We start from the raw sequence: 24,687 nt of genomic DNA on the forward strand, positions 1-24,687 counted from the left end.
AACCCTTTTTAGTATTTTTTATACGAAAGTCTATTTTGGTTACTGTGGGTTGTCCTGACTCTAATGCCAAATTCCAAATAAAATATTAAAAAGAACAAAGGAAGCAACGGTCTTTGAACTTTATTACCCTACACACATATTTTTCTTTTTATATTTAAGTGTGAAATTTCTTCACAAAGTGGCCCTGTTTCTTTAGTTGCATTTCCATTGACTTAAATGTTCCTCCAGCTACATTACAAATGGAGAGGAGTGGAATTAATAAAGTAAAAACTCACTGATTACCCAAAAGCTCAGGAAAGTTTGTTATTTACCATATGAACTGGCAACTTATTATTAACTCTTGTATTTAAGGAAGAGATGTGAAGATTAGACAAAGCCTTCACCTCTCAAATGAGAATGGTCAATGGCCCTGGCTGGGCTTTGATGTCTCAGTTTTACAGGTCCCGTTTTGGAAGAGTAAACATGGCTGCCTTAATTTAGTAAGTTATCTGTTAACCTGGAAAGACACGGGACAGAGTTGAAGACACATAATCTGCATTTGATGTTGTTAGAACAGATGCTTCTATTAACGCAATCCAAGTTGTTTTCAGTTTATTTGAACGAGGATAAAGACCAATCATTTTTGTTTATCCATTATTTCGGTAAGGGTCTCATGGGTTACTTTTTTTCCCGCTTAATGCCCTGGCCCTCCGTCAAATCAGTCTACAGTACTGGTAAAATGCTAATGCAGTTTGTAAAAAGTAATGGAGACCCAGGTGTTGGATTTCTGCTGTGGCTTAGCTACTCCTTCACAGAGGGAAGGCCCTGAAATTTCTGACTTCAATAATCCACCTCGGTTCTTCCCTCCCTTCACTGTCCTAAATCCTTTTGAACTTTTTAAACTTTTTAACCAAGGTTTTTATTTGGGGGCACTTACTGAGGTCAAAGAACCCCACCTTCGTGAAGTTCCCACAAAGCCATAAATTACTGCTTTAGAAGTCTAGAGGCTTCAAATGATAACAAGAACACTGTGAATTACGTGTTTCTTGTATTTTCAAAGCCTTTGAACATCTATTATCCCATTTTTACTGGCTGATGGAGGACTGATGAGGTTCCTACATTTCTAGAAGGGCCATTCCAGAGGAGCAGAAGCGGCTGTAAAGCCCACTCCTGGCTCACTCACTGGTGGTAAAAGGGTGTTGGAATGTGGGTGGGAGAGAGTGCAGGCTCTGAGCTGCTGACTGACAGACCAGTGAATTACCATGAATTGGCCGGAAGCAGGGCAATGTGGAGGAGGAACCAACTAGCTGCATCCTTGGAAACAGGCAGAGGTCTCCTTTGAAGAGTGGATTTGGCAATGGAAAGAGGCGAGTTGCAGTGTTGAAGTGCAGAGGGCTGGAGCGTGACTGGGAGGGGGCAGGGAGCATGAGACAGTGCATCACCTCGCAGGTCTACACCTGCAGGTCAGAGACCAGAGAGGTGGCCTCCTCTGGCTTCCTGCCTGTCTTTCAATGCAGAACAGCAGCCGAAATGAACGTCAGGAAGTTGAGGCTGTCCTGTTTTTTAAATAAATGAAATTAATGACATTATGATGCAGGCTCTGCCTACCTGTCCAACCTTGGGTTCCTGTTCCCGCCTCATCCTTTATGCCCCAGCAACCTTTGCTGTCTTTAGTTCCTCCTATGCAGCAAGCCGTTTCAAGTTATCCCCTCTCTGCCTGGCTGCCTTCTACTTATCCAGCAAGACTCAACTCGTGTCATCTCCTCCAGGAAGCCTCCAGGCATGACCTCCACAGCCGTCCACTGATGCTTGTAGATAATGCCCTGGTGTTAGGACCCAAGGGCTATGTGCCTGCCTCTCCCCTTAGACTGTATTTCTAAGAGCAAAGTCTATCTTGTTTCCCCAGCCCTTACCACTGCACGTGGCCCAGAGCAGACGCCCAGTGCCTGTTTGGCTGAATGATACACGTTTGATAAATGAACACATACACACGTGATGAAGATGAAGAGGGTTGAAGCAAGGAATAAAACTTGAACATGGGGCTTGTCTGGTGGCACAGTGGTTGAGAGTCCGCCTGCCGATGCAGGGGACATGGGTTCGTGCCCTGGTCCGGGAAGATCCTACATGCCATGGAGCGGCTGGGCCCGTGAGCCATGGCCGCTGAGCCTGCGCTCCGCAACGGGAGAGGCCACGACAGTGAGAGTCCCGCGTGCAAAAAAAAAAAAAAATTGAACGTGAGCTCCACAGTAATAGCAATTTGTGTCCTATTCCCTGATGGTCCCAAGTGCCAAGAAAAGGGCCTCTCTCTTACTTTTTTATTTAAAAAGTGTTTTTTTGTTTTTTTTTGCGGTACGCGGGCCTCTCACTGTTGTGGCCTCTCCCGTTGCGGAGCACAGGCTCCGGACGCACAGGCTCAGCGGCCATGGCTCATGGGCCCAGCCGCTCCGCGGCATGTGGGATCTTCCCGGACCGGGGCACAAACCCATGTCCCCTGCATCGACAGGCGGATTCTCAACCACTGCGCCACCAGGGAAGCCCTAAAAAGTATTTTAAAATAATAAGGAAGAAACGTTTTTGGAAGTGGTGCAGAAGTGGTGATTTACAGATTCTTCTGCAATGTCAGGAGATTTCAGAGAGCTTTGCTTGAGGGCAAGGGTTGCTGTCACGACAGACCTGCCTTTTCATCTGGAGGCAGGCTTCCCGGCATAAGCTGCTTCCTCAGCTGGGTCATGTGCACTAGAAATATTTTTAGTAGCTCTCATATTTTGCAGTTTGAAGTGACTCTGAAACCTGCGTCTTCTGACTCTCAGGGACACTTAGGGCACATTACTTTCTACAGTGGCCAAAGTCCCTGGGCTTCTTTTCATCCTAACCTTTCTTGGGTTGTTCTCTACGGATGCTGTGCTCTCAGACTCTGGAGCACATGACACAGGCAGCATGCAAATTTTATTTCCCAGGCTGGAGAGTGCAGAGCTGGGAGGATAAACAATTTCACAATAAGCTGCCAGTGACCAGGCAGGCAGGTAATTAATATATCCTCTGGTCTGTGGGTGGGAGTAGGCAGGAAGAATATCAATTACATCACTGGGCTGTAATGGATGTTACAGTCCTCTTCAAAGGTCATCTTGAGGTTGAAACACACTTTCCAGTAGTGTGTCTGCCTTTATAAATGTAAGATGCAAGAATTCATATGAGTGGTAACAGATATAACTGTACCAGACCCAACATTTTACATAATTTCATAGATTACCAATCCCTAATCATCAGTAGAGGAATGTACGTATATCCGTGCTACCTTCGAAGGTAAATACTTATTCAGCAGGGGCAACTCTGGAGTCAGATGACCTGGATTCAGATCGGTGGCATATGATCTACCACTGATCTGCCACCAGTGGCTATCAGTGGTAAATGTACAACAACCACCCTTCCTGAAAAAAAGAACACCTGATTTACAGCATTTGCAGATTTCCATGGTGTGAATATGCCTACCATGGCCAAATTCAAGCCACCATCTTGATGTCAACTAAATAGCACAATTCCTGAAAATTTAACAGTTGCTCAGAGCCAGTCCAAGCCAGCTCCAGAGCACCACTGGTTGAAACCCAGGCTCTGCTTCTTACTAGTTGTGTAAACTTAAGCAAGTTACACGGCTTCTGTAGTCCTTAAGTGTCTCATCTGTGAAACGGGCATAATAATATTTATCTTAGAGGGATGCTGTAAAGATTACATGAGATAGTGTACGTGTGGCAGGTATGAACCTCTCCTGCTGTCGGGAGAGTAACTGACCAATGGTCCGAGATGCTTTGCTCTGAGTCTATCACCCCATTCCTGCTGAGGCCACGGGCTGCTCTAAGCCAAAGACTGGCAGGGAGGTTATAGCAGGTCCATTCCTGCAAGCTGCAGGACTCCTCCGATGGATGACTTTGGCTTAAAGATTCCCCACTGGCTTGGCCAAAACTTTATTAGAGCTGCACTGTAGTCTGAGCTTCTGCCTACCCAATTCTTCCTTCTCTGCTCTTCACGCGGTCAGACCTATAGCAGGTATGATGTCTTTTTCCAATTCCCTTTTCCCTCACGAGCATTTCTCCCAATAGATCTCTGCATGTCCAATCTCATCTTGGCTTCTGCTTCTCAGAGGAACTTAGCATGCTAGTCACTTTAGACTGTGCATATAGCAAGTTCTCAATAAATATTTATTTTTTTAAAAAGAAGAGTGATGTGGGATTCCCTTGCCCTTGAGGACCTACTTCTTCCCCTGGTAAGTGATCCCGAGAGAGAACATCCTCTTTAGGAGAGACGATGACTATCAACCCAGGGGTGCCTCTGCCTACCTCACCAGGGCAATGCAGACCAACACTTCCATCACTATCTCCATTTTTCTAGTTTTCTTTTGCTTGCCCCTCCCAGCCACTTCCAACAATGATGAACTATCCTCCCTTCTCAAGACTTTTTCCCTCTGATTCTGTGATGCCACATCTCTATGTTATCCTCTTCTTGGGACTGACGCTCTTGTTTCCTTTGTTTCCCACTCCTCAAAGAGTGCTAAAAAATGGGTGACCCACAGGCTTTTTATCCTCATCCTTGATTTCACCAAATGGCTTCAATTCAACAACTTTCAGCAAATAATCAGTGAGCACCGCCATTGTTCCAGACATGATCTCACTCCTCATGGAATATGGATATAGATGTAGATATATGCAGATAGGTATATATAATTACCCTTTCTCTGGATACTGATAATTTCCAATTCTATATATCTAGCCCAGCCCTCTCTTCTGACTGCTGGATGTCTCCATTCACGTGAGCATCTGAAACTCAGCATATCTCTCCCGCCCCTCTGTACCTGCATTCCCCACCTACAGTAGTACCCTCCATCGAATTGCTCCAACCAGAAACCCAGGATCTTCCTTAACTCCCCTCATCCTCCAGCTCCACATTCAATCACTCAAGGAGCAATGACTGATTCTACCTCAGACATGTGTCTGAATCTTTTCATTCCTATCAGTCTCCTCTGCCGTGCCAATTCTATTCCAAACCAAAATAGTTTATCTTGCCCTACCCCAAGCATCTTCCCCTTGCACAAGATTTCAAATGCAAATCCTGTCACGTCATGCCCGCCTCCCTGACCACAATTCGACCTGTCTGAGACTTTCCATTGTTTTCAGAATAAAGCCTCACATACTTATGATATATTTGCCCCTGCCCACCTTTCCATCTGCATAGCATACCCCTGTGCCCTGCCTTCTAAAACTCCATCCATATAAGTTTTGCAGTACCTGGGACTCTTGATTTATGTACATACTGTTCCCACAGCCTGATCACCTCTTCCAGTCACTTGTTTAATGTCTGTTTCCCTGACAGATTAGACACTCCATAAAGCTGGAACTCCACCTGTGCTTTTCAGTACTGCATTCTCAGTATCTGCCAAAGCACTGGCTACAGAGTAGGTGCTGAATACTTGTTGAAAGAAAGAGAGAATGAATTAACCATATCAGAATATAAATAGTCCAAACATTTATGCACGAGACGTACATAACCTCGTGGATGGGTAGGTTCATTAAAAGATGCTGGTAACAAAATGCCAGACCTACCAGTTTTATTTATAATTAAAGAAAAGAACCCAGGAAGAAGAGTTTAACGTTAAAAAAAAAGCTGTCAGTTTCAGTCACTGAGAGGGTGTGAGTGAGCATGTGTAGGGGTGTGTGTGTGTGTGTGTGTGTGGCGGGGTGGTGACAGGGGGTCCACCATGGTGATCTGGTCATCTTGAGATGACTGTGTCCTCCTTTTCTGCACAAGCATGAAACTGAACTAGGCTGTCATAATAAGGAAACTGGTGAGCAATAGACTGGAAAAGTTTAGGAGATGGCCATCACTTCCGGGCTTTATAATTTTGTTCCCGAACTTAACATACACGCTTTTCAGACTTTCTTATATTTCACAAATTTGTTCATGATATTCTAGTTCTAAATTCACTTTCTCTGATAAATATCTGATTTAGCTTAGCCTTTACAGTCAACACCATCATAATGAGGGCAGCTCCATGTGGTATTTCCAACCTTCACGCTCCAGTCCTAACTCCTTAAATGAGTGGATGAGATGAGATAACCTCTATGTTTCTTTTTTTTAATAAATTTATTTATTTATTTATTTATGGCTGTGTTGGGTCTTTATTGTGGTGTGCAGGCTTCTCATTGAGGTGGCTTCTCTTGTTGCGGAGCACGGGCTCTAGGCACATGAGCTTCAGTAGTTGCAGCACACGGGCTCAGTAGTTGTGGCTCACGGGCTTAGTTGCTCCGCGGCATGTGGGATCTTCCCGGACCAGGGCTCGAACCCATGTCCCCTACATTGGCAGGCGGATTCTCAACCACTGTGCCATCAGGGAAGCCCTCTATGTTTCTTTTCTGCCTTAAAAAGTACTATGATTAATTAAGGTCTGTTTTTTTTTCCCTCCCTTTTCTCAATTCCCTGGGACCCCATGTTAAAAGGGCCCTGATGACAAATCCTGTTCCTACATTTGCCTTCCTCCTTGCTAATCTTTTTTCTTCCTTCTTTGTTTGTAGCCTCTTCTAATTTACCAACGATGGTGTGATCTAAGTCAAGGGCCTACCCAGTATGACACCATTCCAATAGACCCTGGTAAAGACATTTAATTGCTTCTTGCCACAATTTTGTTATTTGCAAAATGGGACTAATAAGGCTATCTTGGAGAACAGCACAATTTTGGAAGACTGTAGACTTAATGAGAAGCTTTGAATTTCTCAGAAAAAAAGCCTTTCGAAAACTTGGTGTTAATTCAGCCCTTGATGTAAAATCATTTATTTTGACTGAATTTTAAAATTCGCAATGCTAAATGTGGCTTTGCAAATAAATTAAATACAGGTTTTGCTCTGCAGAAGCCTGACTTCCACTAATAACATTTAGAGAGGATTACTTGAGGTATCTTTGAGCCAAAATATTAAAGTTGATACTGGATGAAAAGTAGAAACCAAAGTAGTCTTCAGGAGTAGGGTATGAAGCAAATAATGCCCTTCGCCAGGTTAGAAGAACTTTTTCACGAAGAAGAAACACTTCTAACAATTAAATTTTGTTGGATTATCGATAACATTTTATTTACTTATAAATAATCAAGTGCTATAGACCTCAAGTTTAAAAGTACTATTTGCTAAGGCAGCTAAACCTAGCAAAAGTGTTTCTTTTTGCTTTTGATAGTAAAATATTAGTCTAATTAAATTGGTGTAACTTAATTTCATCAGCTATAATAGAGAGCTGAACTCCAAGACCTGCCGTGCCCCGGGAAGTGCCTTTAGATCCGTAGAGGCAACAACTAACTTAGCTGATAACAACTAAGCATCCATTTTATCCAGAAAAAAAAATCCAGCTAATCATCAGTCATGGCCTAGAGGCAACTGAGAGACCTGTACATAAAATACAGATGTGCACATTTATATGAATGGAAAAACTTGAGAAGGATACACTGACATGGTCATATATTTATCAAACTGTGAATCCATCCAATATTCATTTAGTCATTTATTCAACAAATAATCTTTGAGCACTTACTATGTGTCAGATCCTGTTCTTTTATTTTTAAAAAAACTTTTTTTTAGGTGCTGAAGAAATGCTGGTGAGTAAGGCCGCTAAGTTCCCTGCGCATATGCAGTAAATCCTATTAAGTCCTTCCTACAGGACGGGCTCCAGGGAAGCAATAAATGGGATGTATACAAAGCAGGGAAGATGATACGTGACCAACAGCAGATGGAATACTTGACAGTCAGGCTGAGAAAGGACTAAGGAAACAAGCTGAGAGTCACACAGGATGAAAAGAGGCAGTTCAGCATGGTGGTTAGGGACATGGCCTCTGAAGCCAGACTGCCGGAGTCTGAATCCTAGTTCCATCACTTCATGGATGTAACTTAACTCTGGGCAAGTTGCTTAACCTTCCTGAGCAACAGGCTCATCATTAAATTGAGATCATGATAACATAATAATAATCTCATAAGATTGTGTTATGAGGATCGAGTTAAGTATTCAGGTACTAAGGAACAGCGACCCAAAGGTTGGGATCAAGAGAGAATGGTGATGAGATTTTGAAGGATGGATAGGATATGGATGGAGAGAGAAACGAGAAGAAGACTTTCCAGCTTAGGGTAGCAACATAAGGAAAAGAAAGGATATGGGAAGGAGCCTGTTCTCAAGAGAGAATTTGAGAAGCTTGGTTCAATTAGCATTTAATTGGGAAAGCAGTAAGTCAAGGTTGGCAGGATAGGTCCAGATTATTGAGTCTTGAAAGCCGCAGAAAGGACTTGAGAATTCATCACAGAAGGCAGGACACACCAAGCTTCTTGAGCAAGGAATTAAATGACAGGATGTGAAGTGCTGCTTTGGAAAACGAATCTGGCAGCACTATACAGGGTGAAAGGGCGAGAAAGTGGCTAATCAGAGGAGATTAGTTAGGAGCCTGTTCCAGCACTGAAAAACATTAAAGACAGTGCTAATGGCAGTGGCAACGGAGAGAGGGTGAGCGACGCTGCAGAGACATTCTAAACAAAATAAAAGGGGTTTCAGTGCCGATTGGACTGAATGGATGAAGGAGAAGAACTTTCCAAAAAAAATCAGGGTAGTGGTATATTGATGATGTATGTATATTATTCAAGTGTTTTCAATTGCAGAGTGATCAGATTGGGCAAACAGAGAATAGGCAAGATGCAGGAAACTGGCTGCACAAAACTCTCGCAGGATGCCCACGGAAGACTGAACGCGAGAACCCGATGAAGATGCAGGGCCAAGGTATTAATGGAAAGAAAGAAATATTGTGTGACAGGAGGAGCCCACCTGTGAAGGGCCAGAAACAGAACCCTCCATTCAAAGTAAATGATGAATTACTCAGGCTTTCACGTCTGGGGTTTGCACACAAAGGTAAAAGGCATATACTAATGTATGATATTAGGGATCTGAATTTAATGAGGGGAGCAGCTGGAAGTGACCAAGTTAAAGTCTCAGATGCATATTAAGTCAGAACAATTCAAGTGAGGGGTTTTATCTGCTGACTTCAACTTAGTTCCCACAAGTAAAGGAGAAATAACACTTATCCGGCGAACGTGCTGATCACACAGGGCTAAGAGTGAGCACAGTGGGAGATGCGGTGTCACTCAAGGTCTCCCACGGTGCTTCTCAAGTCCATCTAAAACTTAATGTTTTCTGGGGATGTACGTGGGGGGAGGGAGAGCTGAACAAGCTGATTTTAAAGTTTCTATAGAAAAATCAACAAAGACGAAAGAGCTAGAACAGTTAGGGGAAAGATTAGTGAGAAGAGATTAGAGCCTACCAGATAATAAAATATTTAGTATATAATAGTTATTGTATAGTACATTAATTGTATTGATGATATTATTGTCTATTATATAATAAAATGTATATTATGTGATTATATATTAGTTTACACACAAGAGCACACACACACACACACACACATATATGTAATAGTGTTCTACTATACCTAAAGACACAGATCAATGGAATAACATAAAAAGTCAAAAAATTGATCCCTCCAAAAATAAGAATTTATTACATGGTAAAGGCAACACTTTAGTGTGAAAAAATAAATTATTCTGTAAAGGTTGTTGAGATAATTTGTTAACCATCTGGGAAAAAAAAGATATTGGATTCATATGTTACACCTGACAGCAGGATGGATCAAAGATTTTATACTAGACAACAGGAATTACAACAAAAATTCCGGAAGACACCATGGAGAATTCTTTTAATAGCTTCAGAGCAAAGAAGGTCTTTCTAAGTGTAACACACAACTTAGAAGCAGCATTTCACATCCTGACATTTAATTCCTTGCTCAAGACGCTTGAGTCCTGCCTTCTGTGATGAATTTTCAAGTCCTTTCTGCAGCTTTCAAGACTCTCAGTTATCTGGTCCTGTCCTGCCAGCCTTGACTTACTGCTTTCCTAAATAAATACGTGTTAATCAAACCACACTTCTCACATCCTGTTTCCAAAACTGGCTCATTCTCACTTGCATTTTTCCTATGCTATTCATTGGTTAACTTATCCTTTTTCTCTTGGTTTGTGAAGCTTCTTTTCATTGAAGTTTTTTACTGAGATAATTGTAGATTCACATGTGGTTGTGATGCTTTTTGGTTAAGTATTATGATAATATATTTTTTAAAATAAATTTATTTATTTTTGGCTGTGTTGGGTCTTCGTTGCCGTGCGCGGGCTTTCTCTAGTTGCGGCGAGCGGGGGCTACTCTTTGTTGCGGTGCGCGGGCTTCTCATTGTGGCGGCTTCTCTTGTTACGAAGCACGGGCTCTAGGCACACGGGCTCAGCAGTTGTGGCGCATGGGCTTAGATGCTCCACGGCATGTGGGATCTTCCTGGACCAGGGAGCGAACCCGTGTCCGCTGCATTGGAGCAGATTCTCAACCACTGCGCCACCCGGGAAGCCCAAAGTCAAAGTCTCCATCTTGAGGAACTTTCCAGTTATCAGGAAAAACATTTTTGGACACAGGGAAGGGTTCATGCATATTCTGATTACAGTTCTCATGACTCTTATTTTGAAGTCCTGTTTATCAAAGTAATCCAAGAAAAGATGGTCTCTGTACTTGTGGTGAAGTTGCATTTCTTTTCATAGCTCCATCTCCTTCCTCATCCTCACTGTTTATAACCATGGCCCCAAGTCAGACTCTAACATTGTGCTGTTATGTTCAATCACGGTCTGGGCCCCTTCACTCATCGTGCTTGTGGGCCTCATGGTGCGCACGCTTTCTGAGCTAGTCTTCACCATGGTGTGGGAATACAGCTCATCTTCATCCGAATTTTCTTCTTCCTCTTCCATTTCTCGCTCTATTCCTCATGTCTTTTAGCCTTGATTTCCATAGCTTCTGTGATCAAGTCTCTTAAAATTGATAGAGGTTTTGCATTCCTGATAAAAGGGTGCTGTAAAAGTTGTGTTGCAGTAGCTCTCTGCTCAGGATTCTTCACTAGGCACTTTTTTAAAAAATTGGTGAAATCATCAGAACAAAGTTCTGGCTTCCTGAATGTTGGTGGTGGGTTTGTGGGAATCAAAAAAATAGCCTGGGGGTCTGGCAACAGGAGGAGGAATTCCCAGAGAATCAGACTTTGAAGGCTAGCAGGATTTGACTGCAGGACTTCGACAGGACTGGGGGAAACAGAGACTCCACTCATGAAGGGCACACACAAGGTAGTGTGCGCATCGGGACGCAGGGGGAAGGAGCAGTGACTCCGTAGGAGACTGAGCCAGGCCTCCCTGTTGGTGTTGGAGGGTATCTTGCAGAGGCGGGGGGTGGCTGTGGCTCACTGCCGGGACAAGGACACTGCCAGCAGAAGTTCTGGGAAATACTCCTTGGCGTGAGCCCTCCCACCATTAGCACCACCACAGAGCCTGCATGTTCCAGTGCTGGGTCGCTTCAGGCCAAACAACCCTAAATATTATGATAATATTATAACGATATCGATAGCTGACATTACACCTAGGGAACAGAAAGACACAGAAGAGTTTTAAGCAGGAGAAGGACAACAGATTTGCACACTAGAGGCTATGACCGTGGGTTGGAAGATGAACTGGAGCCAGGCTGACTGCCTATGAGGCTTTTGCAGGTATCTGGGTAGCACATGAGGAGGGCTTTGTTGATGACCCTGATGGGGAATGATCTGAGAGACGTCAAGGAGGAAGAAGCAACAGTCTTGGCAGCTGGACCGGACACTATTGTGCCCTGCCTCCCGTCCTCTTGGCCACTTTTTCTCTAGCCATTGCTGCAGCCGTGAGATTCATGCAGAAGTAACCTGAGAGCAACCTCGCTTTCTGTTCCCAGTGCTACACCCAGAGGAACCCACGTGGCCCCCCTGTGTGCACAGCCCAGATGTGCGGGGAGTTAAGGCTTCGTGAGGTGAATCTGACAACAAACGATGAAAGCAGTGGGTAAATGCTTTCTGCTTTCCTCAGTCAGAAACATTCTAGGGCAAATTCTACCCTGTCCTCCCACAGTGCTGGCAGGCTTGAGCCTCGGTTTCCACGGGAGTGACCAATGTCAGGACACGCCCTTGTGTTGACCTTCCCTCCTTCCCTCTCTCTCCAGTCCCCCACTCCTAGTCCCTGGGATCACTGTCCAAATTCTAAAACCCTTCCTCCAAACCCTTGCCTCCGGCTCTGCTTTCAGGAGGATTCCAGGTTAAGCTGGTGACTGGTTGCATATGGGTTGGGGGGCTGGGGAAAGAAAGCAGGCAGGGATGACTCCAGAGTCTCTTGTATGGGTGACTGAACCGATAGGGGTATCACTCACTATTAATGGAATACAGGAGGAGATGGGTTTCTTTGTGTGCGGTAGAGGCAGAGAGTAGGAACAGATGCTCATCTTGCCACAGCTATTCCCATCACAATGCCTGACGCTTTGCAGGTGTTCAAAATATATTGAAGTTGTAAGTGGAGAGAGGAGGCAAACATTGGTGCTTGGTCCACATTTGTATCTATTGTTAAGTATGTACTGAAAGTTGGGCTGGGTGTTGGCCAGGTGGCTGTGAAGGGTGCTGGGATTAAAAGAGGAGATCATGTCCTATCATCTGAGAGAATTATATTTTAGTTAAACCTAGAAGACATATACAAATGTGAAATAATTTGAAGGATTTTAGAAGCAATATATATTAACAAGTAAAAAATATATATTATTTATATTAGCATGCAAAAACTAAATATAATTCACACCAAGTAATAATTACCTGGAGAAATAAAGATGAGCAGTAATCAAGGTTGGCTGAGGTTAATCTTATTGTCTTGGTTTATTTTTTATTTTTTTGGCCATGCCGTATGGCTTGAGGGATCTCATTTCCCCAACCAGGGATTGAACCCAGGCCGCAGCAGTGAAAGCCCCTAACCACTAAGCCACAAGGGAACTCCCTATTGTCTTGGTTTAGATCACTTTTCTTAATCTCATAGGGTTTTTATTTATTAATAGTGGTCAGATATGGAATGCCATAATTATAGTGAGATTTCATCGCCAACAAAGTTTCCTCTGTCTCGTATTAAACTTGATAACTTTCTTTTATGCATCTGCTGATTCTTTTGACAAGTCTCATCCAAGAGTTTAGTTTATTTCAAAAACTGGCAGTGAGTGTTTAAAACTCTGCAGAGTGGTGAAGGGGCAGCCAGCTCACTATAAAAGTCATACCAGGGGCCGCCCTGGTGGCTCAGTGGTTAAGAATTCGTCAGCCAATGCAGGGGACACGGGTTCGAGTCCTGGTCCGGGAAGATCCCACATGCCGCAGAGCAACTAAGCCCGTGCATCACAACTACTGAGCCTGTGCTCTAGAGCCCACGAGCCATAACTACTGAGCCCGTGTGCCGTAACTACTGAGCCCACGTGCCACAACTACTGAGGCCCGTGCGCCTAGAGCCCGTGCTCGGCAACAAGAGAAGCCACCACAAAGAGAAGCCTGTGCGCCGCAACAAAGAGCAGCCCCCGCTCGCCACAACTAGAGAAAGCCCGAGCACAGGAATGAAGACCCAACACAGGCAAAAATAAAAACAAATTAATTAATTAATTAAAAAAAAAAGTCATACCAGTATAACCTTCCTCTTCAATGCAAAAAAAAAAAAAAGAGTATAGAAACGTTTAGCTACATGTTGATACAATTCCATTGTGTTTTTAGTTTGTAATATGAAATGCAGAGCCATTTTTAAAAAGCTTCATTTGACTTGAAATCGAGTAGGCTTTGGTTAAAATTCTTTCATTTAATCATGAATGAAGATTCATGTCATGTCAGGGAAGAGTCTCCTGACATGGTACCATATCCCTCTGCTTAGTTTCTATCCTCCCTGTAGTCGGAAGTATTTAGCCTTGTCCTTCAACTTCCAGCCATTAGAGGGCAAGGCTGCTGCAGCTAACAGATTCTAAGACTTGTTTTGAGAGAGCCTGAGCGAAGCAAGCGTTTTTCCAATTACACACTATCTAATTCAATTTACAGTTATTAGAAAAACTGCCAGCCATTTCACGTTAATTTTGACATTTTCATAAGTACTTGCAATTAGAATTCAAGCTGAGATTCCAATAAATCTCTTAGACGTTTTACACTTACTTTTCCTGTCTTTAGAGTTCACGAAATATTTTTCAGAACACGTTTGGAGGTCGTTCTGCCTTTGGGGAATTTATGCTGTGTATGTAAAACAGTTGGGCAGTGAAAAAATATTACAATTTGGCAAAGCAAATTGAGGAAAACGACAGAGGTGTGCCAGGTTCTGGAAAACAAGTGTAGGATATGAGATTCAAAATTTAAAACAGATTAAATCGAGCCGTTAGTTTTTTACTTTATATAAAACTTCACTGCATAACTTCTTTGAATAGCAAGCTCCCTGGCTGCATTTAAAAAACATTAGTTTAAAGAACATTTCCTGACTGCATTTAAAGTGTAGTTCTATTCATCCATGTCTTTAAATTTAGCATTTATTGTGTTTTATGAACTGGCCTGCATCTAAAGAGTGACGCACGTCTCTGGAAAAATGGCAATGGATTCTAAATGCCTCATCGGCCAAATAAGAAGATGTCTTCATGCTAAAATATTTTATTCATCAAAGTACTTACTCTGTTTTATTGCCTAAAGCACGCTTCCTAAAGTGAGATCTTAAATGTAGAGTATAATATACTCTTTGGTTTCCCACTTCAGTTTAAAAGAAAGCCTGACTTAAGACCTACACAGAGTATTCATAAACACAACAAATCTTACACTATACCATCAAGCTCCTTTAACGACATTTATTTGCACACGCCAACTAAAAGTCTACCAAACACAAAAATTCCTGAGGCGAAGGCAAATAGAGCTTTTCCAAATGTGCAGAGGATATAGAAAGTAAGCTTCTAGAAGATATGCGGGAGGTGTATCTCTCAGTAAAAATAGCTCCTGCTAATACAGACAAGAATGGATGTGTTGTTATTTCTCAGTAGTTCTCAGCCTTAGCTACATGTTGGCCTCACTTCCGGCTTTTAAAAAGTCCCAAGGCCCAGCCTGCACCCCTGACCGATTAGACCAGAATCTTTGGGTGTGGGACCCGGGCACTGGTAGTTTGAAAAGCCTCCCAGGTGATTCCAATGAGCGGCCAGGCTGAGAACCACCACCTTCATAAATATGAGCCATGTGTCCCAGCTGGGGTGCAGGGCTGAGCCCCCAGCAAGGAGGCAGCTGCAGCTGGCCGCTGACTCACAGGGAGACGCGGGGGTCCGGAGCAGATGAGCTCAGCTGACAGGTGGCCAGCGGGATGCACCTGGCTGTGCTCTGGCAGCTTGGATTTGATGCCCCTGATGGGACCTTCCATTGAGAAAGCAGGTCAGGCAAAGCTGATTTGGCAGCCCCCTCGGGGACATCTGGAGAATCGCTTCTCAGTCCCAAAGCTCCTTGCCTCCCTAAACCCTCTGCTCCGGCCAAGCTGGGTGGCTGACCATAGGGCAAGCCTCGGGCTCTCGAGCTTTTACACAAACGCTCTGCTCCTGCGGTCCTCTTGACCCTCACCCCTGCCTGAATCCGCATCCGTCCCCAAAGACTGAGCTCCCACCTCGTCCAGGAAGGCTCCCCGCAAAGATCCCACCTCTCACTGATGTTTCTTCTCCTGAATTCTCCGGTGTCTGCATCATTCTTTTGCTAATTAAACATGTCCCAGCCAATGACAACTCCTCAAGTTTGGGTCTTCTGTTGCCAGCCAGGCAGTTAGCAAGTGGAAGGGCAGTGAGGTGGCCCCCACACTGTAAATGCGCCCCCATCACCGCCCCTGCCCCTAGAGCTGCTCATCACACATGGTCCTCGCTCCATAAATACCTGCTTTTTGATTGTTTATCTCCCCCTTGATCACTGCAGTAGCCTCAGATCAACTGGAGCCCTTTTCTGCTCTGTATATTGAAGCTAAAGTAATTCTTTTCCAAAATGTAAGTTTTAGGATCCCATGTAAACATGCTCCCCCATCCCCAGCCCTGCTTTAAATCCCTTAGTGTCTCCCAGGCCTCTTGAACAAGCCCTGGGAGGTTCTGTGGGGCCCGACCCCTGCCTGCCCACACTGTGGGGTTCAGCTCTCCCTCCCTCCATCACTCACCAGGCCACTCACCGTCTCCCTCCCTCACCCCACTCCGGCCTCCCTGCTTCTTCCCCCGTGCTCACTTTGCTCCCTTCTGCCACAGGACCTTTACATGTGCTGTTCCCAATGTCTGGATATTCTTCCTTCTCTTCTCTCCCTTCACATCTCAGTTCAACCATCACTTCTCTGACTTCTAGACTTGCCAACTACCCCATTCTATGCCTGGACAGTGGCACATCTCTCTGTGTTATAAAATGTGACGCAGTTACTATTTCACATGAATCTGTGTGGTTTGGGGATTAATACCTGTTTCCCTCTCAGGACTCTGAGCTCTGTGAGGACAGACACGGGGTCTAATTTTGCTCAGCGTTTTATTTCCAGTTATTACTGTGCTTGTCACACAGAATACTAAATCAATATTTATTGAATGAATAAATGAATGATGAATGAGTAGATGGATGGATGAATAAGTCACCCATAGGAGTAAAAATAAAATGTATGACTGGCCCCTTGGTTTTGCAGACCAGAGACAGGAAAGCCATAGTTTGGTGCCACTGCATGGCAGCATGCCACAGTGGAAAGCCAGACGTGGGCTCCCCACCGGTGGCTGGGACAAGCCAAGTTTCTAAATGCCTGTCATGCTCACAACCCCTCCACAGGCCCCTCAGTCCCCGCAGTCCTAGGTGACACTGTGGTGGGCAGGATAATAGACCCCAAAGACGTCTACACCCTTAATCCCTGGGACCTGTGAATATGGGACCTTATACAGCAAACAGGATTCTGCAGATGTGATTAACGTTACAGTCCTTGAGATGGGGAGATGATTCTAGATTATCTGGGTGGGCCCAGTCAGTTCACAGAAATCTTTAAAAGTGGAGAACCCTTCTCAGCTGGTTAGAGAAATGAGATGGAAGAAGCGAGGAGGAGAGGACTTCCCTGGTGGCGCAGTGGTTAAGAATCCGCCTGCCAACGCAGGGGACACGGGTTCGAGCCCTGGTCCGGGAAGATCCCACGTGCCGCGGAGCAACTAAGCCCGTGCGCCACAACAACTGAGCCTGTGCTCTACAGCCCGTGAGCCACAGCTACTGAGCCCGCGAGCCACAACTACTGAAGCCCGTGTGCCTAGAGCCCGTGCTCCTCAACTGCATTGAGAAGTTCACGTGCTGCAATGAAGAGTAGCCCCCACTCACCGCAACTAGAGAAAGCCCACGTGCAGCAACGAAGACCCAACACAGCCAAAAATAAATAAATTAATTAATTAAATTTAAATAAAAAAAGAAGAAGAAGGGGGAGAAATGTCAAGCTTGGGAGGTACTCAACCCACCACCAGTTACTTGGAAGCTGGGAGGGAGGGAGCCACGGTTTAAGGAGCGTAGATGACTCTAGGGAATGAGAACAGTACACATCTGACCACCAGCAAGAAAATGGGATCTCAGTCTACAACCACAGGACATGGAGGCTCAACCACCCAAATGAACAGGGAAATGGGTCTTCCCCTCAAGCCTTCAAAAAGGAATCAGTTTTGGAGACTTCCCTGGTGGTCCAGGGGTTAAGAATCCCCCTTCCAATGCAGGGGGTGCAGGTTTGATCCCTGGTTGGGGAGCTAAGATTCCACTATGCCTCGCGGCCAAAAACCCAAAACAAAAAAAACAGAAGCAGTATTGTAACAAATTCAATAAAGACTTAAAAAAATGGTCCACATAAAAAAAAAATCTTAAAAAAAAAAATCAGCTTTGCCAACACCTTGAGTCTAGCCCAGTGGGACTGGTGTCAGACTGCTGACCTATAGAACTGGAAGATTAGAAATGTCGGTAGTTTAACCCACTAAGTGTGTGGTAAATTGCTACAGCAGTAATGGGAAATTAACACAAACACTATACCTGGAGTTGACTCCATCCTGTCCCATCTGTCTGACCACGCCCTTGAACACAGCACGGATGAGACTTGTCCCAGGGGCAGCCAAACATGACCTATGGCTGGTCAGAGTGACCAAGTGGACGAACAAGTCACTCTTAGAAGCCTGAATGTGAGCTACAGAGGAACACCAGGAAGCATCCGTCGTGGGAGCAGAGAGGAGAGCACAGCAAGCGGCTGAAGTGTGTCAATAACCAGGGAACAGGGAGAAGGGAACCCCTGGGCTGACCGGGTGCCCACATAACCCGGCCGCTGGACCCGGCTCCTGTTCTGAACCACTTCTAGTTTTCCCGCAGGGAGGCTGAGCTGCGCTCTGCTCTTTGCTCTTCCCACGTGGCCTGGCTCTGCGTGGCATCTCCTGGTCTTTGCTGGAAGTTGTGGCCCTTCTGTTCTCATTACCGGATACATCCTAATGATAACTCTTACTTTTCTCTTCCCCTGAGGCAACCTGAGTGGACCTGAACTCCTTGTAACTAATGCAGCCTAACACACTTCCTCATGTTCAAGGTTTGGTCTTATCCACTTAGCCTCTCGGAGTTGCCTTCCTAGCCTACACAGTAAGTCCCCTACATACGAACCTTCAAGTTGTGAACTTTCAAAGATGCGAACGTGAGTTCACATGTCCAATCAGGCAAGTTAGTTCATGTGTCTGGTGTATATTGTCATGTGCGTGCATCCTCTACAAGTGGTTGTGCTTTTCTGTACTTCACTGTACAGTACTGTATAGAGTACAGTGGTACAGGGTCTTTATTTCAAGCCCAGGATGTCTGGAAGTAAGCGTAAAAGCAGTGGTGATGTAGCTGCCGCGACTGTGCTTTTCAAGGTACTGTACTGTAAGATTAAAAATGTTTTCTTTATATCCTGTGTTTGTTTTTTACGTATTATTTGTGTGAAAAGTATTATAAACCTATTACAGTACAGTACTATTGCTATACATACCGACTGTGTTAGTTGGGTACCTAGGCTAAATTTGTTGGACTTACAAACAAATTGGGCTATGAATGTGCTCTTGGGATGGAACTCGTTCGTATGTAGGGGTCTTACTGTAAAAAGGGGTTGAAGGGGATGCCCTGGGGATGAATGCGCTAATATGGGGACAGCCCGCTGACTGCATCAAGCCACACACTTGGCTGTGTGTGTGGTTATTCGGTGACATCTCAGGTGGTGGCTGGTGGCGTTCTGTTCTCCCCTCGCAAAGGCTCCAAGCTCACGGCTCTCTCATGACCCCTCCTTTCCCCCCAAATCCCTTTGTTGTTTTCTTCTCACCTCGTGCCTCTCCTCCTTCTATGCCCATCAACTTCTCCGTCCCAAGCTCCCAGGGATACTCCCTATATTGCTAAACTGCAGAACTGGTCTTTGGTTCTAAACACACCTGCGACCCCTGCTTTCGACATACTTCAGGACAAATGGATGTCAAAGACATCTCTCTCCGGGGGGGGCTCCTTTGTCCTCTGCGCGGCTCACAGCATGTCAGAGCCTGCCGGCCCGCGCACCTCTCCTCCCCACCCCTCGGGGGTCAGAACGTGCTGCTTCGGTGACTTTACAACCGCGTGCCTACACCAGCTTAAGTTTCCAAGTAAATAAACACGGGAGAAATGGGTGCCAGCAGGCTAGGATCAAAACGTGTCTCCAGCTGTTGGGAACAAAGAGAAGCTGTTTCCTTAGAAACGGATTCCCAGGAGAAGGGGTCTAGTGGGGCTATCTGAGATCTCAGCAGAAGCCACATGGACCTGACGGTTCAGGACACGGCCCAGAGTGGCCTGAGCCACAAGAGAACAGCAGCCCCTGCTGGCTCCCCGGAGGAGACAAGCTCCCTGGATCTACAGAAAAAAGTGGTCTCGTGGAGCCACTGATAGAGACAGGGGTGTGAAAGCATCAATGCTGAAACGTGTTTTGTAAAGTTTCAGCTTTCAAAGCACCTCTGTATAGAATGTTCAATTGATCTTCTCAAGAAGCCTGTGATACAGGCAAGGTAATATGTTCCCATTGTACAGATGAGAAGAGTAAGGTTTGCAAAGGCTAAATCACTGGCTGAGTCACCCAGCTGGGGCAGCCGAGAGCGCAACCTAAGTACACCACGTCCTGGGCCGTTAGCTCAGCCTGCAATCATAAGCCAAATGTGAACTAGTTGGAGACAAAGAACTTTCTTACCTTCAAAGATTTGGAAAACAGAGATGTTTACTGAAATACGTAGAAAGCAGATGATCCAAATCCCTTATTCGTTTTCTTCCTTTAAGAAAAATGATGCTCTAGGGATGAAGGCACAGCCTGAGGTTTCATTCCCAGGATGGCCTCAGCCAGTCAGGACTGAGTGGAAATTTCCAGAAACGAGTATCTCATACATACACTTCCAAAGCTAAAGGATGCTCAGACTCCAAAGCTTTCAAGCAGATTAAAATGCATAGCTTTCTGAAAATTTTTGCTGACGCTGGCCAGTGTTCAGGCTTCTCCAGAATCCAAATGGGCCAACATGATTTACTGAATTCTTTATGAATTAAGAAGCTGTAAATTACCATCTTTTTTTTTTCAAACATGCATTACTTTCCACGCTTTATAGCCAAGATGAATAAACAGTATCACAGAGGCAGTTTTCTCCCTGGGAAAATGCCCTCCTCCCTCTTCCTGCTCTGCAAATGGAGGGTCACCTAGTGAAGGATGGTCTGGTGAAGTTGCAGTAAGTTTGGGTAAGGAGCCCAACTTGGTATTTTTTGGAGTCTGAAAGTGCTAAGTGCTGTCTCTGCAGAATATTTTACCATGAAACTTTCTCAGGCCAGGTTTTAGACAAGCAACAAGCACAAATCACACACGTGTAACTGACAGAGTAGAAATGGCAGGTGACTGGAAACTCATGGACTGCAAAAGGGAGTGGCTTCGGCAGGAATGAGATTCTCCCCCCTTGCTTGTAAATCACAACAGTTGCTCTTCATAAGCAGACATTCATTCTCATTAACTGCATTCTGGGTGCCAGGTATTTCCCTGCCCTGGAAATAACGCAGCCTGAACTCCAGCTGGAGAAGAGTCGCAAGTGCTGGAACGTGTCAAAGTGTGCCTGGGCTCAGATCTACCCCACCTCCTGAGTCGAAAACTGAAAAAGGACGCAGCTACATCTGCACTCTGGCTCTGGACAAAGAGAAATGAGCCTAAGAGAATTGCCTTTTCACAGCGTGGCTGCTATAAGTTGAATTTGTATCCGTTCTAGCAATAATTTATTGTAAAATTATTTCCTGATAAATACAAGTGAAGTTGGTTTGGGAAGAAACAGAAACTTTTAGAAAAATCTAATTGTTTCCAGAAAATATGGAAAACAGCTATAAGATGCTTGGGTGTTTGAAAAAAATTGTTATAACAGCTATGTCTTTGTAAAGATGTGTCAGACAAAATGATTTTGCTCAAAAAGCATGGAACTCGGCCCAGTCCTCCTCTCCCTTTACCATTCAGGAAGTCAAACATAAGGTCCAAGTGATCCAGCAACACAGCGGTGGAGTCAGGACAGCCTCTACGCCTGGCAGGACCCCTAACCCATCACTAGACCCAGGCCCTGTTCCTACATCTGTGAAATGAGAGGTTCCTCATGACCGACCTCCAGGGACCCTGCAAATCCTACGATCCCTGCGCCCTTTTCCATTTTCTTCCCAACCACCCAGCATCAGAGATGATTAATATTTCAGCCCCAGAGGCCCCGGCCCTCTCTCAGCTGTATGCTAAGCAGCTCTGCAAGGCTCAAGGCCAGGAGCAGAGCTGCCTGATTTTTGGCAACTGGATAAAGCAAGTGGCTTTGGAGCGCTGAGATCTGGAATCATGTGGGGACATCAGTGGACCCGTTTCGGGCGCCCCCCCCCCACCCCGTGACTCTGTGTGTGTAGCGAGCAGGGAGAGGCCTCGCCGCGAGGTCCCCCGAGGGGGTGGCCTGCCCTGCTTGCCCCCTCTGGTGCAGGGTCACCCTGCGTGCATCCCCTTTTGGGCCCTCACGCCCAGGCGGGGCCTCACTGAGGGGACCAGGTCTCCTCACAGCTGCCCTGCACCCCAGCGAGATACAAACAACACCCTCTTTTGAGAGAAACAACTGACCACCCAGGCTTGCCAAAATGAGGACAGGCTCTGAAAGGGGGCAGTTTTATTTCAAGGGTCTGATGGGACCAAGGAGATGGAATGAAAAGTTTCAGCTATTAAAAAAAAAGGCTGTAGACTGTCTTCTTCCAAATAAACAAACCATCCTTTGAACAAGAAAACAGCCCTGCTAACGGGGTCAGGCTGGAGCTGGATCATAAAGGAGTCACGTGTCCCTGGGGCCCCTCTCCACTCCTGCTCCCCTGATTTCTCCCTCTGCTGCTTTTGGGAGCCCAGTGCTCTCCTGCTGGGGTCTTGCCAAGGAATGAGCTGAGCTCATCTGACACCGGCCCTTCCCAGGACACAGTGCTTTACATTTGGAACGGGGGCCCCTGCAAATCTCTAAGGGTAGAATTCCAGGCAGGGAAATTTCCCTGGAATCTCTCATATCACAGCATAAAGGCTCTTCAAAAATATAAGAGTTGCCTCCATTACCAACTTTCAACATTTTATGGGCTTTAAAAAAAAAGACTAAACCATGAGTTTTTTTCTCGCATGTTTACACAATTTCTCTCGCTAATGATTACAGCTTATTGTTTGTGTGAAGACTATGTTATGTGGAATGATTTACAGGATGACAGGGTAGAAAAACGTACAAGATTCCCCCAACTCCATATTAACTACATTATAACTGTATTCATATTTTTGTTGTTGTTTATTTTATTGATTAAGTAGTGTATTGAGGCTTCTACTAATTCAGCCCCTCTTCTGAGTACCAAGGACATAGATGGAACTCTGATCTTATCTTGTCCTCAAAGAGCTTATAGGCTGTTGGGAGGACAGAAGAGACGTGAAGACATTATATCACCCAGAGAAATGACATGGCCAGCCAGCGTAGAACCTGGTGGGAGCACTGAAGAAGAATATTGGGACATCCATGTACAGCTGTGTAGGTTGTGCACTGCACAACTTTGGGGTCTCCATCCCACAGACCCCATTTTCAATAGAACCCCTGGAAACTTTGAGTGTGAGGAGGCTTCTGAGACTTCAGAACAAGCACCCAGGTGTCAGATACAGGTCTAGAGCAGCAGGGAGGAGTCCTGACTCCCAGAAAGAAGGGGGAGAATTGCTGAGGATGTTTGAAGGCTCATGAGATGACACATCCCCTGCTGGGAGGAGGGCTCTGCTTTTTAGTGGAGATACGGGGGAAAGAATCACTGATTAAGGTGTGTACAATTTGCGGCAAGGGCTTAATTTCCAAAATATAAAAACACCTCATACAACTCAACAACAACAAAGCAAACAGCCCAATCAAAAAATGGGCAGAAGACCTAAGTAGACATTTCTCTAAAGAAGAAGTACAAATGGCCAATAGGTGCCTGAAAAGATGCTCAACATCGCTAATTATTAGGGAAATGCAAATCAAAACTACAACGAGGTACCACCTCACACCGGTTAGAATGGCCATCATTAAAAAGTCTACAAATAACAAATGCTGGAGACGATTTGGAGAAAAGGGAACTCTCCTACACTGTTGGTGGGAATATAAGTTGGTACAGCCACTATGGAAAACAGTATGGAGGTTCCTCAGAAAACTAAAAATAGAATTACCATATGTTCCAGCAATCCCACTCCTGGGCATACATCCAGACAAAACTCTAATCCAAAAAGACACATGCACCCCTATGTTCATAGCAGCACTATTCACAATAGCCAAGACATGGAAACAACCCAAATGTCCATCAACAGATGAATGGATAAAGAAGTTGTGGTACATATATACAATGGAATACTACTCAGCCATAAAAAGGAATGTAATAATGTCATTTGCAGCAACATGGATGCAACTAGAGATTATCGTACTAAGTGAAGTAAGTCAGACAGAGAAAGACAAATACCATATGATATCACTTGTATGTGGAATCTAAAATATGACACAAATGAATGTATCTACGAAACAGACTCACGGACATAGAGAACAGACTGGTGGTTGCCAAGGGGGAGGGGTTTGGGGGATGGATGTAGTGGGGGATTGGGGTTAGCAGATGTAAGCTATTCTATACGAAATGAATAAACAACAAGGTCCTACCATATAACACAGAGAACTATATTCAGTATCCTATGATAAACCACGATGGAAAAGGATATAAAAAAAGAATGCATAAATATGTATAAATGAGTCACTTTGCTGTACAGCAGAAATTAACACAACATTGTAAATCCACTACACTTCAATAAAAAAGGGTGTGAACGATTTGGGGTTATTCATGTTACTTCCCGACTCAAAGTTACTGCAGTGCCTCACAGGGCCTTATATGATCTGTGGTCTCCAAGACTTACCTGCCACTTCCCTCTCCCCACACCTCACTCTATACCAGCCACTCTGTTCTCCCTGCTGATTTCTGAATGAGCACACAAGTGCCCACTCCAGGCCTTTGGTCCAGCTGCCCCCTCCACCTGGAGCTGCATTCTCCCAACCGACCGAGTGACCAATTCCACTTCTCATTCTAATTGCTGCTTATATGCCAGATGCAATGCCTTCCCTGACCTGCTTATCAACATCGCATGGCAGCCTGTCCCTCATCTCTCCCGCTGCATGATGGATCCCTGGGACTGCCCATCCACTTTCCCGAATCACTTTTCACTTTCTGGTAGACTATGAATTTAC

The 24,687-nt window shown here is 45.0% G+C and overlaps 1 protein-coding gene and 1 pseudogene across 2 annotated transcripts in view; both read right to left on the reverse strand.

The window, feature by feature from the left end:
* The window catches only part of UST (uronyl 2-sulfotransferase), a 300,447-nt gene that overhangs the window by 88,950 nt on the left and 186,810 nt on the right, over positions 1-24,687 (reverse strand). The window lies entirely within an intron of this gene.
* LOC132437402 (serine/threonine-protein kinase 3-like) lies at positions 10,408-16,237 on the reverse strand (annotated as a pseudogene).

This window comes from Delphinus delphis, chromosome 14 (assembly GCF_949987515.2).
Source record: "Delphinus delphis chromosome 14, mDelDel1.2, whole genome shotgun sequence".
Classification (NCBI taxonomy): domain Eukaryota; kingdom Metazoa; phylum Chordata; class Mammalia; order Artiodactyla; family Delphinidae; genus Delphinus; species Delphinus delphis.